The sequence below is a fragment of the Peromyscus californicus genome, unplaced genomic scaffold (assembly GCF_007827085.1).
Source record: "Peromyscus californicus insignis strain IS unplaced genomic scaffold, ASM782708v3 Scaffold_6__1_contigs__length_162567912, whole genome shotgun sequence".
Lineage (NCBI taxonomy): Eukaryota > Metazoa > Chordata > Mammalia > Rodentia > Cricetidae > Peromyscus > Peromyscus californicus.
The window spans coordinates 110,335,918-110,347,254 of record NW_026294584.1 but is presented as its reverse complement, the minus strand read 5'-3'; positions in this window follow the sequence as shown (position 1 = coordinate 110,347,254).

Sequence of the window (11,337 nt, the reverse complement as noted above, 5' to 3'; positions counted from 1 at the left end):
TTTAGGAAAAGGGCCACCATCTCAGACCACCTGCTGTACTCAGTTCCAGAAAAGACCTCAGGAATGTGCCATGACAACTCAAACAGATACAGGGCAGTATGCTCCTGCAGACATTCTGTCTGTGGTTTATGGCCCTTGTAGATATCCAGATAATCCTGCTGAGCAGTCCAGATAATCCTGTTCAGCAGGTTGTAGTTCCTCACCAAAAGTCTAACCCAATGGTTTCAAATGTGGTTTCGTGCCCAAAGTCTTGACCAATAGTTAAAAAAAAAAAATCATCTTGCCCCATGTCCCTTCTACCCAATCCCACGTTGCCAATTCCCGGTTTGTGGTTTTTCCCTATAAAAACCCTCTACACCTGGGCTAATGGCCACTGCCACATTTCCTTCCATCTGCTGTGCCGTGGCCCAGGTTGGACCTGAATAAAAGGACCCTTATGTGCTTGCATCGGAAACCAGCTCCTTGGTGGTCTCTGGGGGTTTTGAGAAACGGGTACAACAGACAGACAGACTATGAATGTGGGGTGTGTGTGGTACATGCGCACGTGTGGAGGTCCATACCAAAGGAGGCTGCGGTATCTGTTGGATGGCTTGCTCTGTCACACTCCATCTTATTTTCTTGGGACAGGGTCTCTCACTGAACCTGAAGTTAGAACCTGAAGATAGCCTGCAAGCTATCAACCGTCAATAACTCTTCAGCTCGGGGGGGCGGGCCTTATGATCTGCCATTCCCAGGCTTCAATGTTGGTCTTGTGTAGGTCTTATACAGGAAACCAGAACTTCAAGTTCCTCAGTGCACATTTGTCTTTTGTCTGCTCTGGTCTTTCCTGGCCTCTGGCTCTTTTCCTTGAATGTCTAATCCAGCATTTCTCAACCTGTGGGTCACAACTCATTTAAGGGTCTCATATCAGATATCCTGCATATCAGATATTTATATTGTGATTCATAACAGTAGCAAAATTATAGTTATGAAGCTGCAACAAAATAATGTTATGGTTGGGGGTCACCACAACATGAGGAACTGTATTAAAGGGTGGGACCATTAGGAAGGTTGAGAACCTTCTGATTAATCTAATTAAATCTAATCCTCTTACTTCCCTCTTCCAGATGTTAGGATTACAGCACTCACCACTGTTAGAACTCTGCCCTCACCCCTGCACACATGCAGTTTGGGGTCTTGTGTCTTACATCATGCAGTATGCAGACCTCACCCTCTCTCTCTCTCTATTCTGCTCCCCTCTTCCCCCACCCCACCATCTTTCTCTCTCTCCAGGCCTGGCTCTCCTCTCTCTCCCTTCTCCACACCCCTTCCCTCCTAATAAAGCTCTGAAAACTAACACTGTGTTCTGTCATGACCGTGATCTTTCCACACAGTAACCAGCGCCACAACCAGCACCGTTTATCATCCTTTCCCCACCACACCTGTTTTATGTAGTGCTGGGTATTGAACCCAGGGCCTTGTATATACCAAATAAACACTCTACCAACTGAACCACATCAAGCCAGTTAACTTTATTTATTCTTTGACAATTTCATATATGTACACAATACGTTTTGATCATGTTTATCCCTGTTATCTTCTCTTATCTCCTCCCACTGAACTTCTTCCCAGCAAGTTCCCTTCCTGTGTTCATGGTGTGTGTGTGTATGTGTGTGTGTGTGTGTGTGTGTGTGTGTGTGTGTGTGTGTGTGTGTGTGTGTTCATGTCCCACTGAGCCTAATAAGGGTTGCTTGCATAAGAATGGGTCTGGAGGAGTTTTAGACTAAAAATTAAGATCAGCAGCCTCTGGTGAGGGCTAACAGTAGGTGATGTCATGGTGGAGTCTGTGAGAAGCAAGACCTTACCTGGCTAGAGAGTGAGACAAGGTTCTCTCTCACAGCCAAGTCTCACAAGAACTGCCTCAGTCTCTTTTAAAATCAGCCCACCCCACAGAGGCTTAAAAGCCTACCACTAAGCCTGGAGATGGTGGTGCAGTCCTTTAATCCCAGCACTCGGAAGGCAGAGGCAGGTGGATCTTTATGAGTTCAAGGACAGCCTGGTCGACAAGCAAGTTCCAGACATCCAAGGCTACACAGAGAAACCCTGCCTTGAGAAAATAAAACAAAACAAAAACCTACCACTAGCTGCCACAAAGTGTCATGGCACGGGTATGTGGGTTCATGTGAATCCATGGAAAGAAGACTCAGAGGCACCTTAGGAATGAATTTAGCCTTCGTGGCTGCAGAAGGATCCAGTCTCTAAGGACTGAAACACTTTCCCTTCACCCACCACAATTTTATTTTTCTCAATATTTACACTTTAGCCAGTTGACTTCCATATGTTCAAAACGACCTGAAAGAAGCCTCCAAAAATACAATGCCAAGGGAAAATCCATGGATTCATAGGGTACCACAGTTTTCCAGGTTTCCTGAACCAAGTTTTGCATAGACCTTTGTATCCTTGGGAGACTCTGAGACAAGACTCGCATTAGGGCAACAAGGGAAACACAAGGTGTCTGCTAAACAAAAGATGGATCAGGGCTAGGTGCTACTCTCTGGAGCCAGGCCAGGAGTAGCCCAGCAGGAATGCAGCCACAACTAGCCCTTACTAAGTCAAAGTCCCAGCAACCCACTCTCACACACTGGAGACCAGCCCTGCAACATGTGAACCCTTAAAAGACAGGCACTGATCTAGCATATACAAGGCCCCGGGCACAGCAAAAAACAATGTTACATACATACATACATACATACATACATACATACATACATACATACATACGCATGAGGAATTCCACATACATTATTTTTAAAACAACAGATGTTTTCATTGTTTGGCTAGTTTTTGTTTTGTTTCGTTTTCCTCTTCAAATAACTTGTTCAACATGTGGCAGTGAGGGACAACGCACAAAATTAAAGAGCAATCAATAAATGCTGGGGCAGATTAGACATATGAAAAGCTAAAGGTGAGGGCTGGGGGTGGCCTTCTCTGGGAGAGCACTTAGCATGTGCAAGGCCCTGGCTCTGGCACTGGCTTTAATCCCCAGCAGAGAAAGAAAGAAAGAAAGAAAGAAAGAAAGAAAGAAAGAAAGAAAGAAAGAAAGAAAGAAAGAAAGAAAGAAAGAAAGAAAGAAAGAAAGAAAGAAAGAAAAGAGAGGGAGAGGAAGGGAGGGAGAGAGGGAGGGAGGGAGGGAGGGAGGGAGGGAGGGAGGAAGGAAGGAAGGAAGGAAGAAAACAAAACAAAACAATAAAACAGAACACAGATGTGGTAACACACACCCTTAACCCAGCCAGACCCAGGAGGCAGTCTCCCTAGGCCAGCCTGCTGTACACAAGGAGTTCCAGATGGACCAGCCGGGGCTACACACTGAGACACCCCCTCAACCAAACAACAAAAGGGACAAGTAAACTCAATATTGTCTCGATTCTTTAAAATCCAGTGGCTCTTTCCAGATAGTATTCCACTTTAAGTAGTGTACCATATTTTCTTCATTAAATTTAAAGAACAATGAGAAAATTTACATGAAAGCCCATTTATTAACTTAAGAGATAGAGATGTGCGGTTTTATGAGACATGAAAGTACCACTTATAAAACATTTCAATTTTTTTTATTTAAAATCTGATTGATAAAAATTAACTACTAATAGAAATAATTTAGGATAAATACTTTCAGAACCATTAAACCCGTGCTCCTATTTTATAATTGTGATTACTGTGTGCTGAGTGATTTAAAATGTTGTCCATATTAACGTGTCCTTTCACAGCTCAGTAAGTTTGGTGTCTTTATTCCCGGAATACAAACGGAATAGAGACACTGGCAGTTCAGATGATTGGCCAGAGAGTGTGGAAGCCAGGAAGTCGGAGAGCTAGATTCAAATTCAGGGAGTTTTAGTGTTAGCTTTGTTTGGTGTCTATGATTAATTTATACAGTCTCTTAATTTTAAAAGGTCAATAGCGGACATTTAAAAAAAAAGTTACCGAAAAAAAATTCCTCAGAAGTGTATCTAATGAAGGACTGGGGGTGTAGCTCTGTGGTTAGAGTGCTTGTCTGGCATAGGTGGAGCCCTGAATTTAACCCCTGCTGGAAAGGGGGATGGGGTGGGGTGACAGGGGAGGGGGGAGGGGAGGGAGTAGGGGAGGGGCAGGGGAGGGGGCAGGGGAGGGGCAGGGGAGGGGGCATAATCAAAGGAAACAGTAAGAGCACTTCTCTGTGTTAGTCCATAGAAGTAAATACTGTGATGTGTATAGCTTATAGATAGACATACAGACAAGGTGTCCATGTTCACATACTACATTTTTACAAATATCGACATACACTAATATAGCTCAAAGGTACCTGTCAGGCATGGTGGCACATACCTATCATCCCAGCACTCATGAAGCTGAGACAAACAGTTTATGTCTAAAAAAGTATAGATAGATAGATAGATAGATAGATAGATAGATAGATAGATAGATAGATAGGTTTTCCTTAATTTCTAAAATATATGTTTCTTTATTTTTAAAACACACCTAGGGGCTGGAGAAATGACTCAGCAGTTAAGAGCACTGGCTGCTTTTGCTGGAGATCCAGGTTTGTTGTACTGGTTTCACGAAACCCCCAGAGACCACCAAGGAGCCGGTTTCTGATGCAAGCACATAAGGGTCCTTTTATTGTCAGGTTCAGTCTGGTCCACTGCCAGGCAGATGGAGAGAAATGTGGCGGCGGCCTCGGGCCCAGGGGCAGAGAGTTTTTATAGGGAAAAACCACAAGCTTTGGCATCTTGGGATTGGGTAGAAGGGATACAGGGCAAGATGATTTAAAAAAAAAAAAAAAAAACTATTGGTCTAGACTTTTGGTGCAAAACCACATTTGAAACTATTGGGCTAGACTTTTGGTGAGGAACCACAACTTGCTCAACAGGATTATCTGGACTGCTCAGCAGGATTATCTGGATATCTTCAAGGGTCATAAACCACAGACAGGATGTCTGCAGGAGCATACTGCCCTGTATCTGTTTGAGTTGTCATGGCACATTCCTGAGGTCCTTCCTGGAACTGAGTACAGCAGGTGGTCTGAGATGGTGGCCCTACCCTTAGATGGAGTCTGTATTACCCTCACAGGTTCAGTTCCCAGCACCCATGTGGCAGCTCACAACCATCTCTAACTCCAGTTTCAGGGATCAGATGCCTTCTTCTGGCCTCCATAGGCACTGCATGTGCATGATATACAGACATACATGCAGCTAAACACACCCATACACATAAAATAAGAATTTATAGTGCCAGATGGTGAATACCTTTAATCCCAGCACTTGGGAGGCAGAGGCAGGTGGATTCCCTGTTTGAGGCTATCCTGGTCTACACAGTGTTCCAGGACAGCCAGGACTCTATAGTTAACTAGTGGCTAGCTCTACCCTCTAATATCCAGGCAAGCTTTATTTATCAGAACACAAACAAAATATCATACAACAGCCCATCATGAGTCCAGGAACAGCTGCACAGATTAATGCTTTTACATGTGTTAATTTTCTCTAGAAGAAATAAAAACTTATTTCCCTAAAGGATGATTTAATTTATTAGTTATCACTAAAAATTAGATTATTTAAAAGTCATCTCAAAGGTCTTGCTCGAATGCTCCAGTATTTGATCCCTCCATTAACAATCATCTACCTCCTATAGTCTGCTCAGTTCACTGAGCTGGGTTAATTACATTTATCCTTTTCAGTTCCATCCCCCTAGGCTTCTTAGGAGGTGGGCCAATCACTCACAAATCATTTTATCTCATTTTTCTTTTCCTACAGAATCTATTGTAAGTTTTACCTTATCTGATTTTGCAGTGGTTAGCAAGATCAGAGGACGGGGCCAGCACTCCTTCTGACTTCCAAAGGAATACCTATGTATCACTCCAGTACATGTTTGGGCAGTTTTCACTAAAACAAATTTATTTCTAGTCCTAATTTACTATTTTTGCTTAGTTTGTTGTTGAAGTTTAGATACTGAAAATAGTTTTTTTTGTTCTGTGTGATTTTCCATTTCTGTCCCCTCTTATCAGCTATATTTCCTAATAATTCCTATGTTATTATCTGGTGCTTTCTGTAACGATCTGAGTAGTTCCCACATCCTCAGGAAGCCTTCTAGGCATGACACCCACCTGCTTTCTTGTCTTCTTACCACTTCTCAGAGTTCTTCTTTTCTGCATTGTATGTGCTTCAGCTGACATGAGACTGTATTTTTTGTTGGATGAAGTAATTTCTTGATCATGCTTTCATTGTTTATAAGTCACCCACTTCTTTCCCTGCCTCCACCTCTTCTTCCTGTCATTTTTCTGTCAACATGGACGTATCCTGGCCATTGACGTGAAACGCCAGAATATGGAGGGATGGGAGAGGTATTATCTGCCAGTAGCTATGATTTAAAATTTTTGTTTTTAATTTTCTTTCTCATCAAATCGTTTGCATCTTTTGATCCGAAGAGAATATCATGCTTCAGTTTTTAGCGTTCATCAGTTTGACATAAGCTTGAGATTACAGTCACGTCTGATGCCATGAACCTTCCATGACTCCATGTTTGCTGACCTGCAAAGCTCATAGTTGTTCTTTTCTCCCTCCTGTCCTGCTGAACGCTTACGCACCTGTCCTCCTAGGAAAAGCATCTAGTTCAGAGTAAACATAACTGTGAGAACGTTTGTTTTCTTTTCTATTCTCATTCCATTCTACTCTGTACTGGATTCCCAGGGTGGTGCTCTTCTCATGGTCTACCATTCAAAATATGTCTATAGTTAACTTCAAGATATAGCCACTTGCTTTTGATGGAAATGCAGACATAGAGGCATAGACCTAGATACAGAGTCATCTCTCTCTGTGTTGTGTGTACATTCATGTTTGCTTGGGTACATCTATGTATGTGTGAATGTATGCACACATGTGTGGAGGCCAGAGGTCAACCTCCATATTGTCCTATCTACCTCGATTACCTCTGTGTGTGTGTGTGTGTGTGTGTGTGTGTGTGTGTGTGTGTGTGTGTGTGTGTTGTCTTTCATTGGCCTGGAGCTACTCAGGTGAGCCAGCCCCAGCAGTCTGCTTGTTTCTGTCTCCAGAGCTGGGGATACAAGCTTGCACCACATGTAGGTTTTTTGATGTGGGTTCCAGGGATTGAACTCAGGTCCTCAGGTCCTTGTGTTTGCACAGTAAGTGCTCCACCAGAACTGTCTCCCAAGTCTGGAGAGTCATTTCCTTGACTTCACTTTTCCACATTGATCTGGAACCACAGGAAATGAAATGGGATATCTATAGTGTACAGCCTCTCTTCCTCCACCTCATTAACTCACTCTCACCACTCTAATCAAATGCATAAGAAAACGAGCTTATAAAGAGCAAAGCTTTCTTTTGGTTCACCATTGGCCCCACTATTTGGGCCTGTGGTAAGGCAACACACCAAAGTGTTAGTGCAGGACAGAGCAAGGCCTCTTCCAGTGTTACTAAAGAGAAAGTGGAGAAGGGTTGGCCTTAGTCCTGACCCACCCCCAGTGACCAGGAGGCCTCTCATGAAGCCCCACTTCCTGAAGACTCCACATCTTTCCAGTGTGCTATCCAAAGGATCCCTAGGTCTCAGGTCTCCCAGACTGACTGCTGTTTGTAACTCTGCTAGGGGAACTCCTCAAATTTCAGGCCACTTTGTTAAGACATTAGATTAGGATGGCAGCTAGCAAGTCTTTGTAAGGTAGAATACAGCATTTTTTTAATCCTGTGTATTGCCCCAAACAGCTGAGCCCCACAGTCAAAAGACCGCCAGACTCCCAGATGACCCTCTTGAGCTTCATTTTCCTTGAGAAGTCTCTAAGAAAAACACATACCTGTGGGTGATGAAAGCATATTACTCCAGTCCTGCTATGATTTTTGGTTCATGCTGAGGTCATGGGTGCCTAGTACCTGTCCCACAACCTCACCCCCAAGGCTCTCCTTGACGTGTTTAATTTCTGTAATAAAATTAAAATCCAGTATATTTTAGAAGCAATAATTGCTCATTCACAAAGGAATAAGTATGAAATGGGCACCAGTCACACAGTAAATGATAGAAGATAAAAGAGAAATATTCAAAGTTCTAAGAGTGAAGGACCAGGTCCCTGAGCACTGACAGTTAGGAAAAAAAAAAATGAAATAAGATTTCAAATGAAGAGCTGGGGTGTGGCTCTGAGGCAGAACACTTGCTTACTAAGCCCAAGGCTCTAGGTTCTATTCCCAGCATACACACACACACACAAAAAGACTGGAATTTACAATGAAAGTATCCAGAAGGAGAGGGGAGAGGGAGAAGGAGAGGGAGGGAGAGAGAGAGAGAGGGAGAGAGAGAGAGAGAGAGAGAGAGAGAGAGAGAGAGAGAGAGAGAGAGAGAGCACTAGGAACAAATATGTCTAAAATGTATAATATCTGACTAGTGGAAATTAGGACTTTCAGAAGAAATCGAGCTAAGAACACAGAAAATTACCTAATAAATGACACAGAAAAACTCCCTAGCGGGCCAGTGTGTCAGATGAAAATACAGACAGGCAACTAGGCATATGTTCTGAGATTTCACAGCCCATGCACAAGAACAAGATGCCAAAAGTTTTCAGAAAAAGATGGAGAGGTTATTTGCGAAGCTTAGTAAGCCAGAGTGGCTTGCAGCTTATCAGTCACAGCTCGGGTGATAAGGAACAAGGGTCAGGCAGCTGGAGAGATGCTTCAGCAGTTAGGAACACTGGCAACATTCACAGAGCATGGAAGTTCAGTTCCCAGCACCCACACGGCAGAAACGCCCAACCACCTGTAACTCCACACAAACATGTGCATAAATAAAAGTAATAAAGCATGAATTGGCAGCTTTAATATATATTAACAGAGATGAGAGATAGGGAAAGGAAGAAATAAATATGTTTTAATCACATGTAGGAGCTTGTCTGAGAGTCTAAGTAATCCATGTCAAGCCCAAAGTGATTGCATAATATTAATCTTATAACTGAGGAACAAAGGAAGAAATCAATATTTCAAATATTACCTATCAAGAAACCGCTGGTCTCCAATTATTAGTGAAATGTCCATTTGACCTAGTAGGTTTAACTCCCTTCAGGTATTAGGTCTTCTGCCCTTTCTCCCATTTCTATTTTTTTTTTTTGTCCTTTTCCTCCACAAATAAAATGTGATAAAGTAGAATTGGAGTAAATAGACCATTCTCTGAGTACAACTGAAATCTTGTTTTTCCAGAGATTTAATAAGCCTTTAGGAAAAGTTCATGAAAACCCAACACCAACAAAATATCCTCTATCTGCCCAAAAGCTCCTCAGTCAGGGGAGGGTATATTCCCAAACAAAAGACAATGCTCTTCCTAACACATGGTAAAACAGCCCAGCGAAGCACAATTGCCATGATCCCATCCTGGAGAGAGCACATGTGGGGGAAAGGCCCAGCCATCCCAGCTATCCCCATCTGTCCATCTTTATCTGCAACTAATTGATTTCACAACTCTTCCGGATTTGAAATGCCAAACCTTCACAGAAGAGTGCTTGCCAATCGCTCCTGAGCCTGAAAATGTATCTTTGAAAAAATAGAGAACAAGAAGTCAGAGCCCTAGAAAGGACAAGGAACCCTGTGCTGTCTAGCAGAGGGATTTGCATGGAATTACTCCTTAGGTAGGAGCTGAGGGACTCCTGTGAGCCAGGCAGCTCAGCACACACTTGGGCTCAAGGGACCAGGCCAGGCCATCAGGAGGCTTTCAGGCCCAGCAGAAGAGGATGAGTGTGCTGTGTGAAGATGCAGAGACCTGAGGGTGAGATGGTAAATAACAGTTTTCTCTGGCCAGAAAATGCCACCCTCTGCACTAAAAATACGGTCATCCTATAAAGAAACAGTTGTTTATCAGAATTTAAGACCAACACTTAACAGCGAGGATTTCATGAACAAGGCTTAACAAGGAGTCCCAGGATTCACCATTAAATTACTCCTTTTCTCCTCGACATGCAGCCTTTTTTCCTCTCCATGCTCTGTTACTGGTTGTCTCCCATCCTGTCTATTCTCAGCACCTTTGAAAGGCTGTCTTCCCCTTCCTGGAGCCTCTCCTGGGCCTCCTAGGCTCGGTTTGTGCTGGGCCTCTCTCCCCTTCCCTCCCCCTCCCTCCCCCTCTGCCCTCTCCTCTGCCTGGATTGCTGACTGGTGTTCTGGTGTTCTGCTCCATACTGTCCCCTGACCTAGATCACCTTTCTTCGGTGTCCTGTCTCCACCCTGGCTGCAGCACAGCACTCTATGTGTAGTTATATGTAGTTACTTATCCTGTCCCTGGAAACTTAGCTCTTCCAAACCTGAGCTCATTCACTTGACATCCCACACTGGCTTTCTGGCCAACTGCCCAGGCCTCTTACACTTCCATCATCTGGTGTTGAATATGCCCATTCAGGCCATCTTCCTGTGTCCCTGCTCACTGCAAGGGAGCTAAAATGTCAGCTTTTGTTGACAGTTTGAGCCTGTGAGTCCTCTTTCCTGTGCATGTTTTCTCAAACAAGGTGTGACAGATGGCCGCTCCAAGATCATTAGCAGGGGCCAAGATGACAACGCACACTGAAGAATTTGAGGAAGTACAAAGTGCCTTGCCAGAATAAGATGTTGACCAACGGCCCCTAACTGGTAAAACAGTTTTCACCTGGTAAGATACTAGAACACAAGTGATTGATAAATACAGAATTTGTCATGTGGAACAGCAAATCAGACTTGTATAGCAAAGTGTGAATAACGTTTTATTCTTTGGAACTGTGAAATGTAGGGTTAAGGAAAACTTCCTATGTTTTAGAAACTGTCAAAATCTTTGTGTCTTGTGTGTGTGTGTTCACATACTTGTGCTTGTACACACATGTATATGCAGAACAGAGGTCAATGACAGATGTCTTCCTTAATCACACTGTCTTTATTTTTTGAGGCAGGGTCTCTCACCGAATCAGGAGTTTTACCACTTAGGCTAGGCTCCCTGGCCAGTGAGTTCTACGGATCCTCCTCTCTCTGCTTGCTCAGTGTTAAGATTACAAATGTGTGTCGCCACACCCAGCTTTGTACATGGGTGCTGAGAATTTGAACTCAGGTCCTCACGCTTGCAAGGCAGGTGCGTCACTGAGCCATTTCCCCACCTCCAAGATATACTTACCTTGGTGCACATATTTTATTATATTTCACATTTATATAATTATAAAAACTTATTTGGGGACTCATCTTTTACAAAAGGGAACAAACTGTACTTTTGTAAACTGTTGGCTAATGCCATGACAGATAACCATATAACTTGAGATCCATGAAACTCCCTACTCTATGGAGCTGGCTTCTGGGTGATAGATCCTGTCTCCCTGGCCTCTTTGCCACA